A 27907-nucleotide genomic window follows, 5' to 3' on the forward strand; every position below is an offset into this window, starting at 1 on the left:
CCAGAGATACCCTTGCAACACCACGTTTTATTAACAGAGGTTGTTGTTCTTTCCTGGACCCACCTCACTATAAAATGCTTGCAAGATATCAAATCCCAAAGACTGTAAATTAATCTGAGCAGAAGTTTAAGGGGGCTAAGTCTTGTTGCCCACTGCCCTCTGCAGATGAGGGTCAGTGCTGTCAAACAGCAACTGGTTTCCAGATGCTGCACAGTCAGTGCTTAAAGGAAGGTTCTCCTCTGATGAGGCTCAAAATCACACACATTCCAATCAAAGCCATGATCTCACAAAAGGCATCCAAGGCAGCTCAGCATGGTGCCTCCCATTTGGAAGATGTTGAAGGAAACAGAAGGCACCATGGCTGGACAGCTCTCCTGCAGGAATCCTACTGCTCTTCGCCTTCCACAGGCGATGACTTTCCATAGCTATGGATCGGACACCAGTCGAGTAGAAATAACCACCTCCAAAGCCAGCTTGGATGGGGCCTTGAGCAGCCTGATCCAGTGAGTGACATCCCTGCCCGTGGCACGGGGCTGGAATGAGATGAGCTTTGAGGTTCCTTCCAACCTTGACCATTCTACAACCTTTCATAACTACTGAAGTGGCTGGGCAGTCCTGCTGGAAAGCAGCTGTATTCTGCAAAGGAAACATATTTGTACATGTACTTTAAAGTAGCTAACTTAGCTCTTTTGTGTACTATTCATTTGCTTCTAGCTGCTGTACAAAATGTTAAAATCATTCTAGAGCAGGATGGAAAATGTTAACTTCCAAAATAATAGTACTTTACTAAATCAGAGAGTGCACAACTATTATTTCAGATAAAATAGCATTTTTTCAAGTGTATGTTTCTATTTACATGAAAAAAATCCAAGGCAAAGATGTGTCTTTTAGAACTTGCTGGAATTTAAATGCCTGAATAATAAGTCACAGCTTTTTCTTAGTTCCTATGGATATTGTGGAGAAACAGCACTTAAGAATCATTTAACAACAGTAATTGATACACATTATTCCTGCAAGGGTAAACTGATGTGCCATGACTGTTTATGTTGCTCTATCACAATCTGAATTTCTGTGTTCTTAGCTGTAAGATGATTTTCCAAGACCATCTACTGTTTGAAGGAATTCAGTAAAATTTCACACAATGGCACCTGACGTGAATTTGGATCTGGAGCAAAACTCTTTGTAAATGCTTCAGTTTAATAGGTGAAAATTTATTCAATATCAGAGGAAGAACTTCAATAAACAAATGCACAGAATGTGGAATTAGACATTTCTAAGGGTATTGCTGTTTAGCTTTTGTAGTAGCTCTGATGTTTCCCAAGTCCTAAGGAGTGAGACTGTCTCGGTGGTGACTTGCCTGCTCCTTCAACAGGCAGATGGTGTTTGCTGTTGGGATTTAGTCATACAAGAAACAAGGTTCATGTTAGCAACAGCATAAGGATGGTCAAGCTGATTTTGTTTAAAATGGTAAGTGAGACCAGAAGCATTTTTATCCCTCAGATAGGAGGGAAAAAATAAATAAAGGAAAAAATTAAAATATTTTAAATGGGGTCCACCCCACCCATCTTTCTTATGCAGAGCTCCCACCATCTCCAGCAAGAGCTGCACAAGAAATCTTTGTTCAAACATGTCTGAATTTTTTCCAGCCTGACTGCCTATTGCTCAGGTTTTGATTTAATACAAGTCTTAGAGTACAAACTTTCAAACTTCAGGTGGAATATAAGAAACAAAACTCAATCAAAGGAGAAATTATGCCAAAATGATCTTGTATCTGAAATTTTCATACCACTCCTTGAAGTTCTTATCTGAATGCTCACAGAAAATGTAACAGATTTATCACTGGCTCTGTCTTACACATAATTCTCATATTCAAAAGAATAGTTGAACCCTTTAATCTACTTTTATTTTTCTGTAACTAGACTAAACCATCAGGGATAGTGCTGCCATTTCAATTTGTGCAATTTTTTGTTCTAAATCAGTAGGGAGATCCCTTCCTGCAGAGAGGAGCTGGAGTCCAGAAGACAATGAGTGTCTTTTGTGCCTGCTCAAGGTAATGATTGTTTGGTGAGCTGCATTTCAACACCGGAAAGTATTGCTCACAGAGGTTCATGCTAAAACATGCCAGTGGTGTCTAGTCCTGTTCGCAGAAAACTGCAAAGGTAAAATAGAAAAAAAGAAGAAAACCAGCAACGACTAAACTGAAGCAGATCTGTCCTTATGCACAAAGGCAGCTCTAAGGGTACAACTCTGCCTCCACTGATGGCAATAGTTGTTTTGTCATTGACCTCAATTTAGTTAAGATTTATTTCTAGCAAGAAAATACAATGAATCAGCTTCATCATCAGTTATATCGGTCCAGCTACACTGAATCCAAGGGCATTGATTATGGCAAAAGAGTAGCAATTTTATTAAGGAATTCTGATTTATAGAATGCTGTCTCATCCACATAAAACAATCTTAAAATTGATTGATACATTTCTGATCTATTTTCAAGTCTTAGTCTTTGCAAGATACTCTGTGTGCTCCTTGTGAATGTGTTCCAGGACTTAATTTTATTTTTTTAATTAAAAGATTAATAGGAACATTATTCATCACTTGTCTACATTTCGAATTATTTAAAACAATTTCTGATTATTCCTCAAAGGATCACCATGAGACAAACATGGTGATCCCCAGCTAAGTTACTTGTCCAAACATGCCCAGCCTGTCACTCCCAGCAATCTCTTCCCAGCAGTTTAACAGAGATATTTGTTGGGCTTTTAGGAGCTCTCCTGGTTTTTCTTCCGTTAAAGGAATTTTTGCCCATACATGTTGCTAGGGGAGCAAACGGCTGGGTATTTAAGAAAAACAAAAGACCTGGCTACAGATTGGGGCGCATGTGGCTACTCTTTTGTTTTCACCTGAGTGCGTTCGGACAGAGAGGAGTCTGCCTTCTTCAGCTGCTTTTCCTTCTGCTGGAGAAGCCCTGGGATCCCAAGCCTGCCTTCCCTGCCCCGCTAGGAGCCGGGCTGTGGCCCCCCTGCCCCGCCGTTGCATCGAGCCTTCGCTACGCTGTAGCCGTGCTCTCCCTGCCTGCCCAGACCTCCGGGGGGGTTCCCTGTTTGGATACATCGTGTCTGCCACCCGGGATTTGTGCTCGTCCCTGCCATTCCAGCCTGCCGTTCCAGCCTGCCGTTCCAGCCTGCTGTTCCCGAGAGTCCGGGATCGGCTGCCCAGGGGTTTGTGAAGCCTTTGTTCCATCCCTTCCCGGGATCCCAGGCCACCAGTGCCGCGTGCTCCCCGAGCTCGCTCCGGAGCGCCCCCTGCAGCCGCGGGGGAACCATCGCACCTGCCCTGCTCACCGGGAGCCGCCAGCGCCCCTGCCGGCTGCGAGCGGAACTGCACCCGAGGGGAAAGGGCCCGACAGCCGAGAAGGCTGGGACTGGGTTTGTGATTGTTTGCTGTTACTGCCATAGTTATTGTTGTTTGTTTGACTGGTTATACACATATAGATATATAACAGTAAAGAACTGTTATTCCTATTTCCCACATCTTTGCCTAAAAGCCCCTTGATTTCAAAATTATAATAACTCGGAGGGAAGGGGTTGCATCTGCCATTCCAAGGGAGGCTTCTGCCTTCCTTAGCAGATACCTGTCTTTCAAATCAAGACAATATTTTACAATATGGAATAAATTGTTTGGAAATGTACTTGCTTGACTAAATATCTTTGTTTAGGAGGATACACAGAGGTTTCCTATTGTGTTTGTTTTGATGTTGAGGGCATTATTTTCAGGTCTTGATCAAGACTTAAGCCCTACACTGGTACAGATACGAAAAGCTTACAGTTACACACTGAAGAGAGGCAAAGAAAGTATTAACCTTATTTTATATTTGACTAATTGAAACAGAAATTAATACATCAACTTCAAAAAAGATGTCTGTGGTAGAACACAGAATTTAGCCTCAGTCTAGCGATTCCAGTTCAGTGCTGTTACCACAAGACACACCTGTAATTTCTTTTTCACTCTAAATGATAATTATTTAAAGAGAAGTGTTTTCTCTTATCTCCCCCACTAACCATAAATCCTTCATGTTAGTATTATTAGACATCATTTCATCCGGAATGGGTGAATCCTGATGCATCCTCACACTTGTGTGGATGTGGGAGCAGAGCCTTCACGTGTGGGCAATTAGAGCCCCGGCTGATGGAGCACCGAGGTTATGCCCTCTGATCCCCAAACCACTGCAGGTGATGATTCATAGCTATTAACAATAATTTAAGGAAATCTTTTCCATGACAGAAGTTCCAGGTTCTGACAAAGTGATTAGTTTTCTTTATTATTAACATTCCTAGATTGGTTTTAACAAGAATAGAGGAATGTGCAGTGTGCTGGTATTTGATTTTTTGTGTATGGGTGGGTTTGTATTGGCTCCTCCTTGCCTGCTTTTGGAATTAGGAATTTGGTTTGAATTGGTTTCTTTTGGGGCACTACTTTGCAAGCAATGGAAATGGGTATCTCTTGATAACCACCAGCTCAAGGTTTTACTGAAGGACACTGCTATAGAGGGAGATCAGTCAAACTTGAAACCACTGCAGAGTAAGAAAACTTGCCACTGAAATAATCCTTCTTTTTTCTTAGAAATGCAGGAAAGAAAGCAGGAGGAAAATAAACTCACTGTAAGTTTGAACTTGGAAGTCTCTCTTATGTAGCAGAACTTACCAGTGTGAAAGTAGTGGTTTATATTTCTAAAATAGTGATTTTCCTGGTAAAATAATGACATTGTACGCTAGAATCCTGTATAAAGAGGACTGCTGGGTTTGACTGCTTGGGAAATTCTGCAAGGAAAGCATGAAAAGTAAACAGAGAAGGCAGAACGGGGGTGTTGTTCTTCCAGCCCAGAGGAGTGCTATGCAGAGATCCCCAGCCTGCTGACCTGACCCTAAATCTCCTTTAGCCTGGCCAAACAGCAGTGTGGAGTGGGCACTAACATACTGTTTGACTTCTTGTTCCTAAGGTAAGATGCTTAGAGCAAACCAGGTACCTTTGCACTGCATTCTCCTTGTCATGCAGAAACATCCTAAGTGCAAAGAAGTTCTTATGAACTGGTATTTGAAATGGCTGTCCCCGAGGAACAAATATGAGAAAGTAGCTCCAGGAGCAAAGGTAGACTTCTAAATTACTGTCCTCAAAGGGAAATCTGTTTTTATCGATACAAAAGATCAATCAAGGAATAACACCAAACATCTAGGTCCTAAAATCTAAATGTTAGTATGATTCACTGTTGTGATTTGAGGCCCCAGAAAATAATGCAAATTATTTGGTGATATAAATGTTGCTTCCTGCAGTAATATATAAAGAATCCAACCAGTCAGAGTTTAGAGTTGAGCTTGAAATTTTTCTTTCAACTAATTCCTGCATGCATCTGTGAATCACAAAGCACTACACATCTGCTGACTTGCATCAGCAGTATTCTTTACTGTTGCCCAAATTCATGGGAACATGCTTTTGTAGCCTCACAAACAAACAGTTGCAGTGGGAACAGTTGACTTTTGCATGCTGTGAAGTGCCATTCTTACTGCTTTCATGTTTGCTTTGCCTTTTCAAGGAAGAAATTACATCCTTAAGGTATTTTATCTGCCTAAATTCCCGTGAATTTCAGTTCAGCAATGACACACTGGATGTTGAAAGTCAGTATCCTCCTCTGGTATTTCCAGCTAAAGAAACATGGCCTACTCTAAATTTACAATACCCTGACACATAATGGCTTACAACTAAACCAGTGATACTGAAACCAACAAGAGCAGGTCCAGATCTCTGGTTAATAGGTGTACAATGAAAATTAAAATAAATGAAAATTAAGTTGCAAATGTTCTGTTTTCATGCAAATGGTTTGCCAAACATAGCTCATGTCCTGTTCAAATTGTAGTCATTTTATTCTTCTACACCAGCTGTGCTATTGAAAAAAGCCAGCTGTTTATCTGGAGTGTACAAGCTCATACAATTTTTAAGAATCAGTTTTTATTAACAATATTTTACAGTGAGTCAGCTGGTTGCATTTTTCAACCATGTACACTATGTGCTTTGTACATAAATACCGATAATATTCTATTATGTAGATTTATCCATGTATTTCCTGCAAGGAATGCAGATACATTTCCAAAGGCTGTCTCAAAAGTCCTCTGTGCACATAAAAAACGGCTAAAAGAACTTACTCTGTCTCTTGAGCAGTCTGTCAGTACTGCACACTGACCACTCTCCACATCTTCTCAGCCCTGTTTCTGAGTACCTGCTCTGATTGTCTGCAAGCATGCCCTGCCTTGATTCCAGCTTCCTGCTTTTCATGCACAGTTCACTCTGCTTTACAGTGCACAATCAGTTTGATAACTATCCAACATTATTGAAGCTTTTTCTAAGGCAAAAGCATATTTTATTTGTTTGCCACAATTCATTCATGAGATCGTTGTTAATTTAAAGCCTGAAGCTCAAGGAGCTGTTCAGTAAATATCTTTAAATTTTAACTTAGAATGCAGTAAAATGAACTAAAACTGTAACATAATATTTGTAGAGGTTCCTAAAGGCTTTTCAGTGACATGAACTCTTTTCCTGACATTCCAAGAAAACACTATTTCCATTTTAGACATTCCAAGAAAAGTCAAAATGGAAAAGTGTGGGCATTCTTCTTGATCCCTGTCACCAATCTCTTTCCAGCAGCAGGCACAAGCCCTGCACATGGGGTGACACAAGACTCTATTTCACTCACAGTGAAATGTAACATTCTCCATGGACCAGTGATGATGAGGGAGAAGCTTGCTCTATTAAACCTGACAGCAAAATCTGTTACCTGTTTTTCCATTAAAACAAACAGGACTGGGGGGAGGGGGGAGGTGGGGAAGGGGGAGGAAGAGAAGAAACTAACTCATGTGCCACGCATATTAAACACATTTTAGTTGGCCAGAGCTGGGATGTGCTGTGGCCAGCCAGCCACACAATGTGTCAAAGGGCTGGGCTGAAAAGCTGGCTTTGAACAGGAAGGTTGACTTCCGTGAAGTGCAGGATTCAGTTATTTAAAAATTTAAAATTTAAATTTAGTTATTTTAATTCAGTTCAGTTTAAGCTGGGAGTATTCAGAGTTTCATACATCCTTTGACCCTTTCAAAATTCAATGAAGTGCAGAAACAGACTTGAGAGTTAGGTTTATCTTTAACTATAAATGGACCAAACACACGTGCATCTATTCATGCTTTTAGAAATTATTTTCTCTTTTTGCATGGCTAATGGTATTTGCCTAATGCTTAAGTAGAACTTCTTTCCCCTCAGGCTCCTTTTTCTCTAATTACTCTTCTTCAGTAATTACTCATTTTTATGACTTAGGAAAATCTCTCTCACACCAACACCATCAACTTTCAAGTGCAGAGAATTCAATGCTTTCAGAAAAAAATTTGAGTCAACTTTGAGTTTAGAAGCACCAAAGAGACTACAAAGGATTCCATAAACCTTGTCAGAACCACAGCAGGGAATAATTCTGCAATTACATTTTTTGGCAAGCAAGTTCCTTACAACGTGTTTTAGGCAATATAATTCTGCTTACAAATATGAAAAAATGAGAACTATCTTAGTATGCACAATCTACAATGAATAAAACAGCATCAGAATTTAGTACTTAGCAGTAACAAGCTGAACAAGACAAATCCAGTCTGCCTTCTGCAAATTTATTCAGAAGAAAGTGAAATTTTGTTTGCTACTTACAATGAAATAAAAATATATTCACAGTCCAGAATATTTCATTTGATTATCACAAATACTTCATCCGACTTTCTGATCTTCTAAAATAAAACTGACTTCAATTTAATTTTTAAAATGCACTTGTTGTATTCCTGCATCCTGTAGATAAAAATAATGTTATAAAGAATCCTGGGTCTGTAAATAGTGGAGGTCACTCCTGCATCTCTGCATCTAACCCAGGGATCAGGATAATGAAAATATTAAGGTTATCTGAAGTCATTTGATGGAAGTAAGCACACTAGAGCAATTGCATAAGAAGGAAATGAAGACATACTTTCCTCCCGAGATTTTTGAGATACACTGAAGTCTCAAAACTAGTACTGAAAGAAGATACAATTTTTCCATTTTAGTTAGAACAAACGTTTGCAATTTAAGTACCTATTCTATACATCTGTGACAAAATCCCCCCATGTTGAAATGAATCACTACCGTAGGAACTTACTACTTTTGTACCTATGCATGAACATTTTTTACATGCACAAATCTGTAATAAATGTTGGGAGCACATTTACGGGAGAAATCTGTTTGCCTGTTCCTGACTTATGGAAAATCAAAACTGCAGCCAAATAAACTCTCAGGCAGGAAATCTGGGTTTTGCTGCAGAACAAAAAGCAGCTGTGACACCTGGGGGTGCACACGCTGGAGGAGTCAGGGTGCTCATATCTTTCTCTAGAGTTAGAGCACACCACCTTTCATTTCAAACTGCTCCACCTTGAAGGTGCAAGTTCTTTGACGAGGTACAGATGAGCAGAATTGCTGCCTTCCAGCACTACACAGAACAGAAGCTCTTGCGTAAGTATAAGCAAAATTTCCAGGAAGGACCACATTCCTGACTGACTGACAGGCTACAAAGCTTCCAGAGCTGACATTCCTTCAATACCACATGTACACTAAAGGGAGGATGAAGGCAAAGAATTCCTGACCGGGGACTCTATAGGCTTAATTCAATTTTATCATGAGCCAGGAATGTGAAGCTATATGGTCTCCGGATATTTTAGAGAGACGGGGTCCCAATGTTAGGCATTCCACCAGTGCTTGTCTGGTTTTAGTGTTCTGTAAGGGAAGTCTAGAACATTACACAAACACAACCAGCATCTCCTCTGGGACAGAACCTGGAAACAGTGGAGAGGGAGGTGCAGGAAACTACAACCTGCAGATTTTAACCAATGCAGAAGAATTACGTGGGTTCATCATACTTAGGAAGATTAGAGAGGGTGATAATGTTTGGGTGAAATGGGATATAGCTTCTCAAGCTTATACAACAAATACATATCGCTATATTCCGCAGAGCTACCTACAGTCTGACTATGGAGGGGCTGTAACTCACAGCTGGCAATTTATCAGTGCAGATATCAGCATCTCAGAGAATCCAGTGGCACTAGTGGAGCCTTGACCATGCACCAGGAAACTATAAAACTCTTTTAGGACAGATATCCTTGCCTTACCCCTTTGGTTACCAAAACCGGCAGTAATGACTACCAGGAACAGCAGAAAAATTAGCAGCTCCTAGTTCTATGCTGGACTGCGCATCCTTCTGAAGTAGCTTGTATACCACCAGTAACAGATAAATCAATTCCTCAATACATCTAAGTGGGAATAGCTTTCTTGCCACCATGAGAATTTTGTTTCGTGTTGTGGCCTTTTGGAAAACTTTCAAGTACAAAGAAGTTTCCAAAAGGCCACTTCAGCTGGAACAGATCCTGTTAAGTCCAATGGAAAGCCTCTCCTGTTGACTCCGGAGAGCTTTGTACGTAAGTGAACAAACAGCTTTCCTGCACTCCCTACTCCAGTTAACCACTTCCTCATTAGTTAGAGCCAGCTGCGTCACTTGGAACATATCCTTTGGGTATAAGAGTTCATGGTGTACAGTAGCACCAGGGAATAGAGCTGAAAACCGTAACAACAAAATGTATAAATAGATAAGAATTCTGTATAGACAACTTTGTTTTCTTCCTGCAGTCCCTCTGTACAGCACAGTGCTCTGAGACAGTCATGCAAGCACCATGTACGTGCATACTCCAGGCTGGAATTTGCTATCTAAGACACATGTTTGAAATGGAAAACATGTAGCTCAAAGACTTGAAATGCACACACCCTGTAAAAAGCTGGGTTTGGAAAAAGTCAGAGAATTAATCTAAAGCATTCTGCTGTAGAGCTCAATAATTGACAAAACCCCAAACAAAAACCACACACTCATAAGCTGAACAAAAAAACCCTCCTCACCAGAGTCTAAAAATACAGTTACAAAGAGATCATTGCTTCCTTTCCTGCCACCGAGGGCTTTCTACTCCCCAAACACTCCTGTCATTGGCTCAGACTCAGAGAGGAAGTGGTTGCTGCAGCAATGGCAACCCAATGAACGCTCTTTATCTCCTATATTTTTGATTTTTTTATAGCAAGCAGAAAGAGCAGACAGCAAGACCACAAATGTGTTGCGTGGCAACACAGCTTGACCTTCTTTATTACTTTTCATAAAAGTAAAGAATTCAGACAAACTTAGAGAATTCTTTGACATATGTCATGTGCCTGTAAATCACTCCTTGGGAAACACAAAAAGGTATAATTAAGGAAAAAGATGGAAGAAAATATTAAAGCATGAATGAAACTCACTAAAAATGTCCATCCCCAAACAGGTCTCACAGGTTGGTCAGTAATCTAATTTTAGTCTAACATACTTTTGAATGCATGTGGTTCAGTCAAACATATATACCAGTACATATTTGCATTACTTTTAAATTAAAACATTGCTTTTATAGTGATTTAGATAGTTTCTACTATTTCTACAGGCTTGTGACAGTGAAACATTTTTATGACAAAATTTTTTATTCTAAAAATTTTATGAACTCTCAGTGTTGTTAACCAGATAATGCTATGCTTTAATGGGAGTACTCAGGGATTTCTCCAGCTCAAAGGCTGGGCAAATGCCTTTTGAAGAATTTCCTCAGTAACAAACCAAGTGCTCTTGTGGACAGTTTCTCAGATTTGTTTTAAATCTCTCTCCCTTATTTGAAAACTTTTAGGGTGTGAAGGGAGGGAGGGGATGTCACACTACCTGATACATGTTCCCAAAACAGAGAAACCTCTAACATATTTTATGCAGGGCCTGGGAGCTTGACTAGGAAGATTTTATCTGAGTAGTTCAGGGAACAGCTTTAGTGGGAGCTCATGGCAAACTGTTCCTGCAAGATCCACACTGTCACTTTCCAGCCACTTGTTAACCTTTAGAGTATTTCATTCCTCTGTCTCTCACATTCATTCACAGAATGAATACATACAAGGAATGTTAATGGTTAATTATCCAACCTGGAAACCTAAATTCTCTATTTCTCTTTTTTTTTTTGCGGTTGTTTTGCCTTGTGCTCTGTATGGACTGCAGGATTCTCCTGAGAAGCAGATAACCATCTGGGCACTCTGACTTCCTCACTGCCATGGCTGAACTGTCTCCAGCACCTCAGACACACAAATTGAAGCTACACGGTGGAGCAGCAGAGCAGGGGTATTCCTCAGCTGCACCTTCCTTGATCTGCAGCATCTGATACATGTAATTCCCAATCTTGGATTAGCAAAGCCACCACAGACAGCCAGCCTAAGCAGTGCTTCTTTAATATTTTCTCCTATCCAGGCTGCAGGCAATTAGTTAAACCAAAATAAATTAATGCATCTAATTCTACTCTTTGATTGAAAGGATGGGAATGAGCAATTTGCTGTCTCAGCTGGTCACAACTGTCACTAAGAGGCAGCCACCAGTTTGGCTCTGTGGGAAGCTCACAATGTTACTTCTGTTGAAGCCAAATGGTCATCTTGCTGTGAGCACAAATGCTGACAAGTAGGGCAATACGTGGGAAGAGTTCTGGCATTTCCAGGGGGATTCATCCACGCACACAAGGTTGATGTACTGAATATATTCTACTATATACTATATGCTTTATACACTGTATACTCTAGTTGACCATACTAAACCTGTCGTGTGCCTATTCTCTTGTCATGACTCTGAGTTAGCTTCACAGCCACCTGATATAATCTGGATCACCAATAACTCACACCAAATAAACAAATAACACACATAAATGAAGTTATCTTAGAAAAGAAAAAGCACCCCAGGTATATAATAAAAAAGAACAGATAATGCAGTGGTCTTAAAAATAATATTTTATGCCAAAAAGGGAGGGAAATGAAAAAATCCAAAGAAACTTTTTATTCCAACTTGTTTCTTTAAATTCAAATTGCAAAATCAATAATTACTACTGAAAAAAAAATTTAAGATGTTTAAAGTGAGGCCTAAACACAGAAGAGAAGTTAATGTTGTAAACAAAGTTCTTTTAGGGCAAGGAAAGATGGAAGGCTGTATTCAGGGCTGCTGGATGACAAGTGTTTTCACGTCATTTTCCCATGGCACTTAGTGACATTAAAACTACAGAGTCTGGCAAGCATGACTGATTATTTCTTTATTTTCTCATTCTTCCAATAATTTCTAACACACAAACACATCATGACCATCAACAGAGAATACAAAAGCTTAGCTCTGACAAACATACAGGCCTCCCAAAAAGGCAAACTGTGCGTTTAATTCAATTGGATTTAGTGAGAGGTCAGGGCTCTTCTTTCACAACTCAGAGGATTCCCATTCCCCAGTTCTTCCTGAGTTACAGAGAACAAATAGAAGATTTGCATTCTAGCACCTGAATTACAGCACATGGAAGAGAGAAAATGAAGTGTGAGTTTTAGCCTTGGGTTCATATGGTATTTCCTGTATTACCTGTCGATGCTGCCTTAATGAAAGTCAGAAATTCCTCATGTAGCATTATGCATCACAGTTCCCCCCAAAGGTACAAATCTAGCAGATACAACTCTCATGGCAGTCTTCCACCTTCCTCTATTTATTTTTTTATGGGCAAAATAGGGTAGAGAGAACAAGGACCACTATGCAGCATTATGGATCTGATGGCTCTTGGTGGCCTCCTAACAAAAGTTATTGCTTGAGCAGCACCGAGCACAAGACTGGTACAGAACACACTGACTGCAGGTCACCCTGAAAGTCACTTTGTTTTTGGTGCCTGAACTCACAAACTGGAGACCCAAAACTTGCTGTAGCTGCCTTAATTTTCCTAAAAAAAGACCTTCCATTTTTCCTCTCAGCCCTGATGTGTGCTACAGAGACACAACATGCTCTTCTACAGCCAGAAGGTTTGAATTTGAGGCTGGCTATTTATATAGTTATTCCAGTCCTCGACTGTGCCACAAAGCCCTGACAGCCCCAACTATTCAACAACTGACTTCCCTGACACAGACAGCCAGAATGGCTAAAGGTCATTCATATGAATAAATGCCTATGAACGATCAAGTTTCTCTTTTTTTTTTTTTTTTTGATCTGTGGACATGAAAGCATAATTCAGTAATTTCATTACAACAGGAAGATCAAATTAGCATTGGTTTTCCACTTACTAATAAAGGCAGTCCTGCAGGGCTGAAATACTAAACTATTCCTTGCCATTCCATTTTTAGTTCCTTTCCTTTCCTTTCCTTTCCTTTCCTTTCCTTTCCTTTCCTTTCCTTTCCTTTCCTTTCCTTTCCTTTCCTTTCCTTTCCTTTCCTTTCCTTTCCTTTCCCTTTCCCTTTCCCTTTCCCTTTCCCTTTCCCTTTCCCTTTCCCTTTCCCTTTCCCTTTCCCTTTCCCTTTCCCTTTCCCTTTCCCTTTCCCTTTCCCTTTCCCTTTCCCTTTCCCTTTCCCTTTCCCTTCCCTATCCTACCCTATCTATTGGTGAGATTCATATCTCAACCTTTACAAAATGGATACGGACTTCAGTGTGAGCTCGGCGTGGGCTGACTCATTTGGCTGAACTGCTCTGTGCTTCCATGGTGAGATTGTTTCCAACACTCAGCCCTTGCAGGTAATCCAGGTGGAGATAAGCAATCCAATACTACCCTCAGGACTGTCCTTATTCTCTTAGCTCCCTCTTAGCTTCTGCTAACTATAACTTTAGTTTTATTGCTATTTTTTTTGGAACAAAAGATAAAGGAGCTTATAACTGAAGCCAAATAACCACTCTCATCTCCTGCTGATCTGTATCTGACTTGAAGACAGCCACTGTATTGATGAATCTGGCCTAAAATATCAAAAGCAGCTGGTAGTTTGACTTAATCCTGCTCTGAAAATAATTCCAATGAAGGCACTTTAGTGCATGTGTTGTGTATTTACTAGCTGTCTGTTATTGTTAACAATGATGTTGATACTGCAGCAGGTCATTACCAGTTAAGTAAAACACAAGTTTATGTTACCATCAACTATTTATTTTAACACTGACATAGGCAGTGTATTGTGTAAATACATAGTGGCATTTTTCTGTTAACAGAATTGTATTTAAAATTCATGCTATCAGTAACAGTAATATGAAAATGAACCACTTACATTGAAGAGATTTGTATCTAAAGTATGAGCAGAGAAAGTAACAGATGACCAGTCATTAACTGGCTAACAACTACCATTACAAGAGATTGTTCTCTTGCTGGTAAAAGCTCCACTGAATTTTAGTTGCATGATGTTTTACTGTGTCTACTTTAGGCTCAGAAAAATACAATGAAAATGGCTCAGGAAAGTTTCAGTTGCTGGTAAAAATAATAGCAATTATTAAATAAAAATGATTCATTGTATTGGAAATAAACGTCAGAATTTTTTCCTTTGGAAGGCTCTTATGCCTACAGGGAGCTAGAAAAGGGACTTGAAATTCAACAGACATGTAATCTTTGCATAAATACTTATGCATGAAAATCCCTTGGCTAAATATAAACCTTTAAATTTAAGTCTTTGCAAATACAGCTCCATATTCCCAAAGAAGCTTTTTAGGGCTTTCCAGAAGAATCATCAAAATACTCTCTTCTTACTGCACACTCTCACAGATCCTACTATATTTAGGATATGTTTTTCATGTTCTTTATCACAGATTTTTTTCTATTGCTTATTCTCTTCTATCATATGGCACTGTGTACATTCTAAATGCTCATTTTATCCATTAGTCTCCATTATCTCAAGTGCAGCAGCCTGTGCAGTGCATCCCAAGGTTCCAGCAATGGTGATAAGAGCCAGCAGCTCACATGAGGCCAGATGATCACACATCACATGATGGCCCTGCCCATGGCAGGGGGTGGGACCAGATGACCTTTAAAAGTCCTTTCCAACCCAAACCATTCTATGATTCTATGATAGTCAAGCTCTTTTTTTCACTGAAGTTTGCAAAATCTCCCAAAATAATTACAAACAAAAACTATGCTTAAGGAAATCTTACTCAGCTTGTAAATCCAGGCAGTCAGGAGCTACGGAAAGGGATGCGCGTCTGATTGGATATAAATGCACTTGGGTACCTAAACACTGGCACAATTAAATAATCACATACCACTTTTTCTCCCTATTCGAGGCAGTTGCATTCCAATGGGGATGATTTTACATAGGGCTTCTGCTCCATTTGCTGAAGTGCTGGAAAACATTCTGGGAAGGGAAAACAGTGCCAGCTCAAGGTCATGTGAAGTGAAGACTTCATCAGCACGTGTCCTTTGGGCATCACCAGTACGAGGGCCCAGTCATGATGCAGAAGGATGAGGAATTTAAGCAGTGTAGGTAACACAAAGGAAATCACTTAATCCCAAATTCTTCACAAGCAATTGCTATTCCCTTGTTCCTCGTCATCTGGGTACCCCACTCGACACAAGATCTGATTCAGAGAAATGCTAAATAATTACCAGATTGCCAGTGGTAAAGTCAATGAGAACTGTATTTCCAATTCCACCCTGGAAAACCAAGCTCCAAATGTTAAATACTCAAAGAAAAAGTGAATATTTTCAACTATTATGTCTCAATACAGACTTTTGTCACCTGCAAAATTATAGAATTTGTTCATTTACAAAAATGTAATGAAAATAAATTGATTAATATTTAGTAAACATTCAGACATTTTAGTGATAAGCATCACTCAAAACCATGGTAGACACTGGTTCCAGCTTCAGAGATGGGTAGTATGTTACCCGAGAAAAAGACAAAAAAATTATATCATGAAAACTGGTGTTCACACCAGCCTCACCCAGCCTTTCCAGGAACCAGTTTATGGAAAATATATTCAAAAGGCAGGCAAACCAAAACTGTATGGGCAACAATAATTTGGCACCTCCTAATTCTAAGTGCCCTTCAACTTTTAAATCACGATTTTTAAATCTGTCTACGTTGATACCAAAATTATAATTCCCTGATGTTCTGGAATCTATGCAAAAGGGTACAGGCTACTGACATCTTTGCAGACAAGTGAAAATGAAGTGAGGTGGCTCTGAGCTCAGTGGCAGCTTGCAGATGTACTTTTTCCTGCTTGTGCTTTTATTTTGTGGTTAAAAAAAAGCATTCCGCTTTCAGTTCTTATCTTTTCAATGTGTTATAGTCACGCTACAGGAAACAAATATCAGTATTTTGACCCTGTGGGGTTTTTTTTCTGAAAACAAGACATTAATACAGGGTAGAGCAAGCAACAGCAAAACTTCATTTTTTAAATTGGAGAAGCAGCAAAATTAATTTTGAAAGCTTCTTCGTTCACAGCTGAAAGGCTTTGTACAAAACTTCATCCTGGAGTGATATTTTCATATATATAGGGGTTAGTAATGGAAATGCTGACAGGCCCATAATTATGGAAGCGGAGCGGGCACCACTATGAAGTATATCAGATAGGCAACTGCTTAAATTCAGTACAAGGTATCAAAAGATGTTCCTGTCTGTCCTCATTAAAGCAGCACTTGAAATTCCTTTTAACTTCCATGACTCAAACTATTAATTTGATGTTCAGAGGGATACATACACCAGGACTAATACTTGCATGAATACACCCCATTCTGTGCTTTAGACTGAACTGGTGGATCATCCTAAATGGTTAAGCTCATAGAAACTGAAAAAATAAATGGCAAGGATCAGAATATTTTACTTTACAGGTCACAAACTGAAGCCATGTGAAGTAACATAAAAATGACACATTAGTTCCTGTGTTCTATGAGATTTTAAAGCTTGTCTTTATATCCTGATAAGCGATGACATATTTGTGTGCAATTCCACTTTTGGATACTGAGGGGGGAAAAGTGCCATCACCTCTGTTCACTGGATCTTGTTTGACAGCCACCTCATATACTGGCATGAAATTCTTGATGTCTGCACAAATTCCATGCATGCAAAGGAAAGAAGATCAAGCCTGGAGGTCCACAAAGGCAGTTGGGTGAATAACACGCTTATAGCCTGTGTAGATTTTAATTTATGTTGTTACTTCCACCAAAAACATTCACTAACTTCGTAGCATGATCATAATGTGCACAGTATATTTTATTTCTGTAATATATCAATTCTGAAACTTCATCTGACAGTTGTCTGCTGTAACAACGTTCTTTTCTTCAACAGACACAGAAAGAGCAGCAGGAGGTTACCTCTGAATTATTTCCAACCATATACTCTGTATCATGACTCCAACAAACTCACTCTTATTTCCTTCTCTGCATTAAGGTGCATGAAAACTACAGAAGGGGTGAATTTACCTCTCTTGCATCTAGCCAGAAAATCAAATTTTTGGGGCCGAGTTCTTCTGAACAAACCCTTTCACAAGCATAAATAAATAATAAAGAAAAAAAGGTATGTGTTGCATTCTGTATAAATCTAGGTCTACAGCTCTTATCAGGTAAGGGAAATAACAAATGTCACATTCCACAGAAGCTTGCCTCACTGGAAATGGGATTGATGACGTTTTTGATGACTAGGTAGAGAAAGAAAACATCTCACTGAACAGAAAGTACTTTCCCATGGAAAGCTGGAATAGTACTATTTTGAGTAATGCCCTACTTAAGCACAGGGACACCCTCACTGTGTCACTCACACAAACGTGATTTGCATGTTTTGATGGCTTGTATTTCTGCCTCAGACTACAGCAATGCCTTCTACAAGATGATTCAGAAGATTATTATATTTGCATATTTCCCCCATTCCTCGCAGCAAAACCTTCCAAGAGCCATCAATTCCAGGCATGCAGCCACTACAGGAGAGCATGAGCAGCAAAACAAAAAGGTCCCAACATCTACTGATGTCATTCCTAATTGAATGTGGAGCACAACTGCCAGGATTCTTTCACTTGTAGTCATGGGATGTTTTAATTTTCTGATGAGGAAAACACATTTTCTCCCAAGGTGGACAGGATTTCAGATATCAACAGAGGACAATGTAATTTTGTCGTTCCAGAACACGGGCCACATGAAGAATTTTGACTATTAATTCACTTGCTGAAGAAGATGAGGCAGCAAAGCAACAAATGCCAGAACAGAAAAATGTACTGGCTTACAAAGCCAGGCTCATCCCTCCTAGATATCTACTGACCAGAAAAACCTTGCTTCATCTTGTGCCATTTTGTCCATATTATATATCATTTAGCAAATCATCAGATTTACAATTTTATTAGAAGTCCCTAGGAAACAGTTTAAATTTTCTAACATAATTTGGTCCTCTGGTAGCACAGTTAAAGGACATATAAATGTGAATGTCATATGCAAAAATGACTTGTGGGAGAGTAAAACAAAGCACTTTACCTAAAGCCAGCAGAGTTCTACAGAGTGCAGTTCAGGACAGAATTGTCTTGCATGTCACACACAGCTCCTCATTCAATGAATTCTCTCTTAGGTTCATATTTTTGCATTCTTAATGCAAAAGAAGAGAAACTCCCACTGGCTGTGTGGAAGTGGACCTGAGAAGGGCATTAATCTTTCTTACCAGCATATATAGGAATGCTGTAAATTAATTACAAGTGTATCAAATCCTTGACTGCAGATCGTGTACATGGTGTGCTTTTCACTTACTGATTTACAGTCAGTGGGAGGAGGTCAGAGCGAAAATGTAACTACAAATCAAAGTTAAACACGGACATGGAAATTCATCTCTGTTTCCAAGATGGACAGTTCTCTGTGTGTTAGGCATGAACCAGGGCTGTGGTGATGAAACAACAGCACAACAGTGTTTGCTCCTGGCAGTGACAAAGTGAGGAATCACTCCTAGAGCACAGGACCCTGTTAGTTTAGATGCTGTGCATCCTGCAAGAGCAAGGATCTAAAATAAAGCAAATGTTAACTCCTTTCAGAGATAAAACAATCACAGCTCCAAATGGAAAGCAGGGAACATGACATCCTGCCAACCAGCACTTGGCAAAACGACTTCTAATATAATATGCAAATACTGGTGCACTGACAAATATTACTTGCAAAAAATATTAATAAACTGCCTGAAACCCTAACTACTAGCATTATTGCTACCTCTGTGATTCTCTTTAAGAAACAGTCCCCAAATAGTCAATGATGTAAAAGAATAAGAATTAAAAGACCCATCATCAAAAATCCTCTCCTGAAGTTTTGTGCTTACATGCAGTAAAGCAGATAGCCACGGTAAAAAAAAACTCGGTATTCTAAAGATTGCATCATTGCATTTACAATTAATTCAGTATGTTGTGTTGGCATTAAATTATAATTCTATACTTCCACCAAGTACGACAGGACTTGTATTAATTTGCTTTTCATATGCTTCTCATTTGCTACCATCTATTCAATATTGAACAGAAAATTGAGAAAGAGCATATGAGAGTGGTTCCTATTACTCAAGAAAAATTTTTAAAAGTGTGTGAATAGCACAGCTTGGATGCATAAATACAGAGTGAAAGATAAGATAGCTTTAGTGAGGAGAAGTCATATGTTAATCTGTGTCTGAAGTGGTCAACGGGTACACAGCCAGAGCAGACCCACCTGATAGGGGCAATTTAATATCAAAAGCCCATTTTGCCAAGGCCAAAGAATCACAGAATATGCTGAGTTGGAAGGGACCCATCAGGATCATCAAGTCCAACTCTTTGCCCTGCACAGGACAACCCCAAGAGTCACATCATGTACCTGAGAGCACATTGCCCCATGTTCTGAAAGAAACAAATCTGCCATAGGAAAAGTCCTTGCATGGACAAATAATCATTTACAAGTTGCAATAAAAAAGTAAAATAAATAGACAAATAATTTTTAACACTGGAGAGAGGGCAACACTGGACAGTTAAGTCCCAGAGGAATTTGTGCTGGGTCTGAAAGTGTTCCACACGTCATTAACGATGGTTGTGGCAACTTAAGAAAACTTGAATCCAACAAGGATGGAAAGCTACATTTTTGTAATTAGCCTCCTACGAAAAGGATTAAAAAGAGGGAGTGGGAGGCATATTACAGAGAGTACAAAGAGAAAAAGGGAGAGAACACAGAGGATACAGTTACAGCGATCACTTGCAGCCTGCAAGGCTCAGAGAGCAGCTCTTGATTAGATGAAAAGCTCCGTAACTTTATCTCCTTGTGGGAATGAACACCTGGGACACCAGCTTAAAATTCTTTAGCCCAAATTCACCACAGGGTCACCTCAGCACTACAGATGGAAGAGTTCAGGGATGAAAACTTAGGCTTCACCATGGTCTTCTACACACAGAGGAACCAAAGAGCCCCCTGTTTCATGCTGGTTAGACTGTGTCACACAGCTCTGGTACTGCTTCTATCTCTGCAACACAGAGAGGTACAGCTGGGCCACATGGCTGAAAGGTGTGGAATTACAGAGAAACATCTCAGAAGGTCAGCTGAGAGGAAACCAGACCTCCCCTATCAGCAGTGCAGAATATAGGGAATACAGGACATGAGCCTTCAATCCTGGGCAAGTTATTTCTTGTTCTTATGAAAATGCAAGGCAAATCCCAGTGCCATCCTATCTTAAGGTAATGATTAATTTGTGCAGTTGTCCAGAGTCTGCCTGAAAAGGATCCCATACTCAGGATGTCAGAATGGCTTTATGTCACCCACAGGTCTTTGCATTTTCATGACAGCCATTCCCCGAGCAGCTTCATTAGACAGATACGCTGAAACACTGGCTTCTGTCAAGAAACCTTTCACAGAAGAGTTTGTGTATTTTTTGAATTTATAAAAAATGCTAAAGATTAAACAGAAACAAACCCAGTAACTCTTTATTTCACCAGTATAAATGCAAAATATCAAGAAAGAATCGCTTTGAAGCCTAAGAAACTGTTTTAAACTAGCATCAATATGCAGGTATGCAAAACAGTAAAAAAAGGTCTACTGATGCTCTACACATTTTAGGCTTTGATAATACAATTTTTCTTTCTCTGTTTTCTAGAATATCATAAGCAGATGCAGTGCACTAATTTGCTACAGAAAGGACACATGGGACCAAATCTTCAGCTGACTTACTGAGGTGAACTTTATGTGTCAACTTACAAAGTTTGCTGTGCCTCCAAAACAGTTTTTGTTTAAATCTGACACATGCAAACAATTTGCACACATATATCAGTGGGGTGATGAAATGTTGATGGAGTTAAAAATCCTTTTTCTTTGAAACTCTTAACTGGAAGGTGTCCAAAGTCCAAAAGTAAAAGAAGGGTTTGCAAGATAAGACAGGCAAAAATGTACCTCAACAGCTCTGTCATATTTTTATGTCAGTGGTTGCATTATAAAATATTTAATCAGCAAGTCTATTTCTTTTCCTACATGGTTTCATTATAATTCCAGTTTCCAAAAAAATGGAAAATCCTTTTAAATGTCACCTGATGGAGCAAGTGAATTCTATTGCTATAAACCTTTACTTCTTCAATTCTTTTCTCGGAAAAATGCCTTCTGTATCCTTCCTTGTTCCCTTACTTTTCACTTGTTTTCTTTAAATTGACAAAAGGAGTAAAAATGTTTTAGACCAAGAGTCATGGGTCATTTTCACTGCAGTGTAACCTGGATTTAAGAAGCAAGGTACCAGAGAAATGAACACCCAGTGCAGGAGGGGGGAGTATCAGGAACCACCCATCAACACTAAGATAAAAATTCATGCTACAATTTCACACAGAGAATCGTGACTGTTAAGAATGAATATTCATAGATAACTGCTTAAGAAAAGTGTGGAATAACCTGATATAAACTCAACGAAATGAAGCCTGGCAAAGCAGAGTGGTAAAGCTTTCATAAACTTCAAGACTAAATTCTAGTTTGTGGCTGATGAAGACCTTGCTGAAGCAGCAGCTTGACTCTGGACTCTTGCTCTTGTGCCCACACAGGTCACACTCGCTAGAAGAGTGAGTTAGTGATTTCCCAGGTCAATATCTATTTAGATGAGATTTAGGTAGCTCCAGGGCACCACAGGTTTGCACAAGGACTCTGGGACTTTCAGACTTGCCACCAGCACCAAAACAAAGCAGAGGTCCTACATCTCTAAAAAGGCCAGGTGAAAGGACAGCTGAGCAGGGAGAACTCAGAAAGGCCATTAAAAACCCAAGCTTGAGACTGAATTTCCATTAGATCTGTGAATCCATGACATTGTTCTTAATACACATGATACACTAATCTACATTAATCACCTTCAGCACTTTATTTCCTTTGATCAAAAACATCTTGCAAACTCAATTTTTTTCCCTTAACTCACTGTTCTTGTCAAAGGTTTGGATTGGATTGGCTACAATGCTGAATTCTCTTCTTCCCTTACCATTTAATATGCATGAATACTTCAAAGCCTCATGCTTTACTGCATACTTACTGTTACATGAAAGTTTGTGAGTGGCCCTAGGGAATGTCCTCAGCTTTCCTGTAACAATAAACTCAATCAAGTGCTACCTATAACATAAGCCTAGAGAACTAAAGTAGCTCACTTAATTTGCAAGTCTAACTTCCAAAATTGTGGAAAAGGCCTGCAAACAAAGATGTTAAGTATAACAACCCGTGGAAAGGAATGCAATTGCTGGGAGCTTGTAAAAGGCCTTAAGGACCTCCTTGCAAAGCTTTAAGACATTCTCTGACTCTTGGTCTTGTGTATAAAGCAAGTGACACTGGTTTAAACAACACGAACATCTCCAGCCAATGTAAACCAGCTTAAAACCAAATTATGACAAATCTTACCATCCATGAAACGCTATTTTGTTTGGCTTTACTTTACAAAATGGTAAAATGTGAAAGGAAAATTGAGAAACAACCCTGAACTGAGTTAAAGAGAAAACTCTGTGTATGCACACATCTCCTGCTCCTGAAAATTCATTTTATATCCTATAGCTATAGGAAAAATTGGAGGACCCAATTAGCCAAACTTAGTGAAGACTGAAGTCTGACAGCTGCTTCTAAAAAAGGTACAAAAATCCTTAGCAGGAGACTGCTGTGCAGAACTCAGGCCACAAGCTCCACTCTGCACTTCACTGCTCACACAACTGCACCAATTAGGCATCCTTAGTATGGTTCTATTAACATGTATTTTATAAATGCCTTTGATAATAACCACAATATCCTGACTGAAGTATTTGCACCTGGTTACTTAATACTCCTGGGCATATGGCTTTTTGCAGTAAATAGAGAGTGTGAAATTATTTTGAATTATTTAATTTTCACGTCTTAGAATATTCTGGAGAGAAAAATCTACAACACTTTTATTCCCCCAACCTAAATGTTAAGGATAATGTAGGATAGTATCTGCATCCTTCTGCCTTTTTACTCTGAAGTATGGAAAAAATATATACATGGGAAAACATATATTTATATATTATGTGATTTATGTATGCTATATTATAGATATAATATTTAACTGACTCTATTGGAGTTGACAAAATTTAATCAAAAGCTACTCTTATGGTCTTGAGAGGGGAATGCTTTGAATAGTTGTAAAAGGCTAGTAGGATGTATCTTGCCCACATGGAAAATCTGGAAAACTTCAGTGGAAAACTGAAGGAAATACAGAGTTGAGATGAGGTAAAGGGCTGATACGTGGAAATCACAAGCGAACAGCAATCGCTGCTCCTCAAATGCTGGTCAGGAATCAGAGCTTTACCCCAACTTCAGTTCCCAGAGGAAGGATGAGACACAGACCTCCCCCTACACATCAGAGCAGCTCTCCTGCATGAGAACATTTGCTTCTGAAGTGGAGGACGGTCATTGATGGCCACTGACATTCCTTGGCCTGTCACAAGACAAATCACTCGTTGTTTACTGCAGTCCTGGCCACTGAAGACAAACTGGCATGTCTGAAAATGTCTTGGCAAAGAGGCACGGGTAGAGGTATCTACATTTAACTTGTAATATGCTTGCAGCATGGTTAAATAAAAACATAACCACCTGTTACCCTTAATTCAGTGGGAGTATCTATTTTCAATTATAGCATTTACTATCCACCCTCAAGTATGGCAAGGAACACCATGGCAACATAAACACAGTCGTGGCTGCTTGAGAAAGTTAAATTATAAATAGTAATATATAGCCCATGAGGTCGTGGAAATAAACTAACTAATCCATAGGCATTTGTTACTATGACATAACATTTCCACTCAAATGCTGTTTGCCTCATCTCAAACTCCCTCAGAACAGATTTCGAAGTTCAGCATCACTTGACTCCAAGTGAGTTCAAGTTCAGACATGAAAAAAATCAGAGATAGGGGAGAAAATAAGCTATAGCAGAAGAGTGGAGAACAAATTAACAACAACAACAACAAAAAAATCCCCATTTAGGCTTTATTCTGTTTCCACTAAAGTTAATGGGGAAAAAAAATCCCAACATATCCCAAACGTGTAACAAAGTCCCCTTAATATAGACAAACATGTTTTTATACCGAATCATCCCTGAGGAGAAAAAAGGAAAAAAGAAAAAAAGAAAAACCGAAAAAATTGGGCTGAGTAGCAAACAGTTTAGAAATACGAATAAACTTAGCAACCCTCTAAGACATTGGAGAGATACTGGAACTTGGTGCTCTCTTTAGCTTCATTCTGGGAGAAAGATCCATGGTAACTGCAGGAATACAGGGATTCAAGCCCAAGCCGACTATTCAGGAGGGAGCTGAATTATCAATTGTTCAAGTCTGCTCTGCAGTTCCTTATTCCCTGCAAAGCCCAGGCCAAGCAAGAGCAGCAGCTTTTTGCCAGCTGGCCACATGCCTGCTGGGGTTGGAGAGGCTTCCTTACTTCAGTGACCAAGGGCTCAAAAACGGGAGAAAGGAAAGGAAATCAAAGGCTCTATAAAACTAGGACTGAAAATTGGGAGCAAAGAGGTAACAGAGAAGTCTGTGGTGTCAGGACAGCAAGAATTTCATTTGATGTAGGCTCACAGACATTATACAGAGGTTTGATACAAATCTGGTGCCTTAATCTAAACATGTGAAAATGTCATTTAGGTTAGGCAAGAATAATAAAGATTTAGAGACATCAGCTTTGTCTCTTTCTTGTTGTGAACAACAGCTCTGAGAAATTTACATTTTCTTTTCTTTTACAGCCATTGGTTAAGGTCCACTTTTGATCAGACTGACAAAAATCTGTAATGGATCTCCTGAGATCAGTGGAATTATTTCAGATTTGCACCATGCAACTAAAATGGAATTTAAATTCTCAACATTTCTGTTCTAAAAATATGTTGTGTTTTATCACACATATTTGGTGAAATCTTGGCCTCTCTGATATCAGTGACAGCAATGGTACTCATTGGTATTATTATGGACTAATTTCCATGGAGTGATTTTCCATTCATGCAGAGTGAAGCAAAACAAAAACTGCCCCACTGACGGAAGATTTAAATCAATTTTATATCAAGTCTATGGGATAAAAGAAGCAGGCAGGTTATGTAAGATTGTAATTGTAAGTATATTTCATGCGCTTAATTTGGTTTATTGCAAGTCATTGTACAATTAATTTATTAAATGAAAATATGAGTTAGAGGTCTGCTAATTTGCACTTTCAAAGAAAACCTGACAAAATCAGAGAAGTAGCTGGATAAATTCGTCAAACATCTTTCAGAAGATAAGATTATACATACTAAGACCAAGGTTTCAATGGGCCTAACAAGTGAGACTATTTAAAATTGTCTCAGTATGACCAGGAGAGATTCAAGCTTGGCATGGGTAAGAACTTCAATAGAATTATCATTGTCTTTACCTTTCTGATAAATACAATTTTTTGGTTCATGGTAGACTTCTGTATTTTGGGAGACTTTCAAGTAAGATGGTGACACTAGCACAAACACTTATTTCAATAACTTTCATATAAAATGAGAGCAAAAACCTGAAAATATATTAAAAAATTAGTTGTGTTTGTCATCAGTGGCTGATTGTTAATCAAGCAATTGAGCAGCTGTGTGTGTCACACTGGAGTGTCATCATCACACAATTATTTTGTCATGCATTGTAGTAATACTTTTACAGAAAAAACCCTGAACACAGTCATTAATTGGTCAACACATTAAACCTAAGATGACATTTAGTGCGATGAAATGGAAAATAAGGCATTCTCAGCATGCTCACAGAAAACAATTCTCACAGAGCCTAAGTATTCCTAAATCACTTGGGCAAGACTAATCTTAGAACAGACACGTAAAAACTCCCAAATAAAGACCATGATTTTTCTGGAGAGCATACGAACAAGTCTTTTCCTAAATCCACAAACATTCATGCGTGTGATTCACATGACTCCTGGTGCTTTAAATTAAGTGTGTCTGCAAGTTATGGATGTGCTGGAGCTTGGAGGGTGCACTGCAAAACCAGCTTTGGAACTGCAAAAGTACAAAACTAATAGAACCCAAAACTGCTTCAGCATCTTCTAACCACAAACAAAAATCCAAAAGATGGAAGATTTTTTTTTCCCAAGAAGAGCCATTAAAATGTCATTCCTACAATTTAGCACCCTGCATTGTACTTTAGAAAATTAAAAATAGCATTTTGATACATATCCAAGGATTCAAAATTGGCTGATCACTTATAACCAAAATTGGAAAGAAATGATGAACTTAGAAGGAGATAAACAAGACTAAGCCTAGACTAAAAGCATTATATATAAACACAGGTGAAGTTCAAGTCTGGTTTCTCCCACCTACAGACTGTAAATCCATCTGTTAACCCAGCTTGATATCTAAATTAGCTTTTCTTCACTTCTTTTTAAACACAGTCAAAAATCCTGGGGACCACCTTTCTCCTTGCATTTTAGATGCCTGCAGACATTGGCAATTACACTTAAATATGTGCACAATATGCCTACACAGAGTTCTTCAGGCTGCACTGGAGGGCTTTCAGAGCAAATTTGCATGAAATGTCACTCTTTGCTTTATTTTGTTATAAAGTCTCACAAAATCTACTGCTGCTGCTGATAAATGCTCTATGAACCATGGAAGATAAAACAGAATATAAGGAAAATTATAACTATTGGGAGAAAAAAAGATTCCAAGTAAGTTTTCCATGAATAAGGATACAAAGGATTATTCCTTACCCACAACGACTGAGAATATTTCAAGGGTTTGCATGTGTGTATTATCCATCCCCATCCTCAGAGTATGTAATGATTGCTTGTGTGTTACGTTGGACAGCCAAGATGGAAAGCCTGCATGGATTTAACATCCACAACTGACTCGCTTCTACAAGAACAGCCTGGGGAACACATTTGTCAGCTCACTAGCCACACAGAAGAATTTAGTGAATGAATCATTGTTATAAACTATGGGTTTTCCATTATCTAACTAGGCAGCCTTTTGTACCCAAGAACATGATCTCTAACAGATTTTAACAATGCAAATGCCTATCAGACTCAAGTGAATACTCATGAAGGAAAATATAATTTATAACCTTTCCTAGTTATTACAGAAACCTTTGGCTTTCTCTCATCTAAAGGGCTTTATAGACTTAAAAGCTATAAATCATCTAACTTTTTTATAACATATGCAGTCAAGCACATGAAAACTGGTATCATTATATTATTTCTTACCTTAAAAGTATGAAGAATGAAGAAATTAAACAGACTGGACTACGGTAAAATGTATTTGACATATCAGAGCTATCAAACTTCAAGATGCCAATATAGACATCTACATTCATTATTAGGTACATCAACGGAAGTTGTCAGAATTTCAAAAGTGCTGATCATTCAACATTAACATCAACTCTTACAAGAACTTCATGTTCTCAGCAAGACAAAGTTCATCCCAAAAATAAAAAAACCAGAAAGCTCTGTTTTAAAAGCCAGTATTGACATTCTGTGTTTTTCTCTCCCTGTTCTTTTGTTTCCAAACCTATATTATGTTCAAACACAAACACAGCTCATGGAGTTCTTGATAGCATCAAGGCTCTGTAAAGTGC

General features: G+C 39.0%; 1 protein-coding gene across 2 annotated transcripts in view; it reads right to left on the reverse strand.

Moving 5' to 3' along the window:
* The window catches only part of PITPNC1 (phosphatidylinositol transfer protein cytoplasmic 1), an 84553-nt gene that overhangs the window by 49830 nt on the left and 6816 nt on the right, over nt 1-27907 (reverse strand). The window lies entirely within an intron of this gene.

Source organism: Coloeus monedula, assembly GCF_965178545.1.
Source record: "Coloeus monedula genome assembly, chromosome: 19".
Taxonomy (NCBI): Eukaryota; Metazoa; Chordata; class Aves; order Passeriformes; family Corvidae; genus Coloeus; species Coloeus monedula.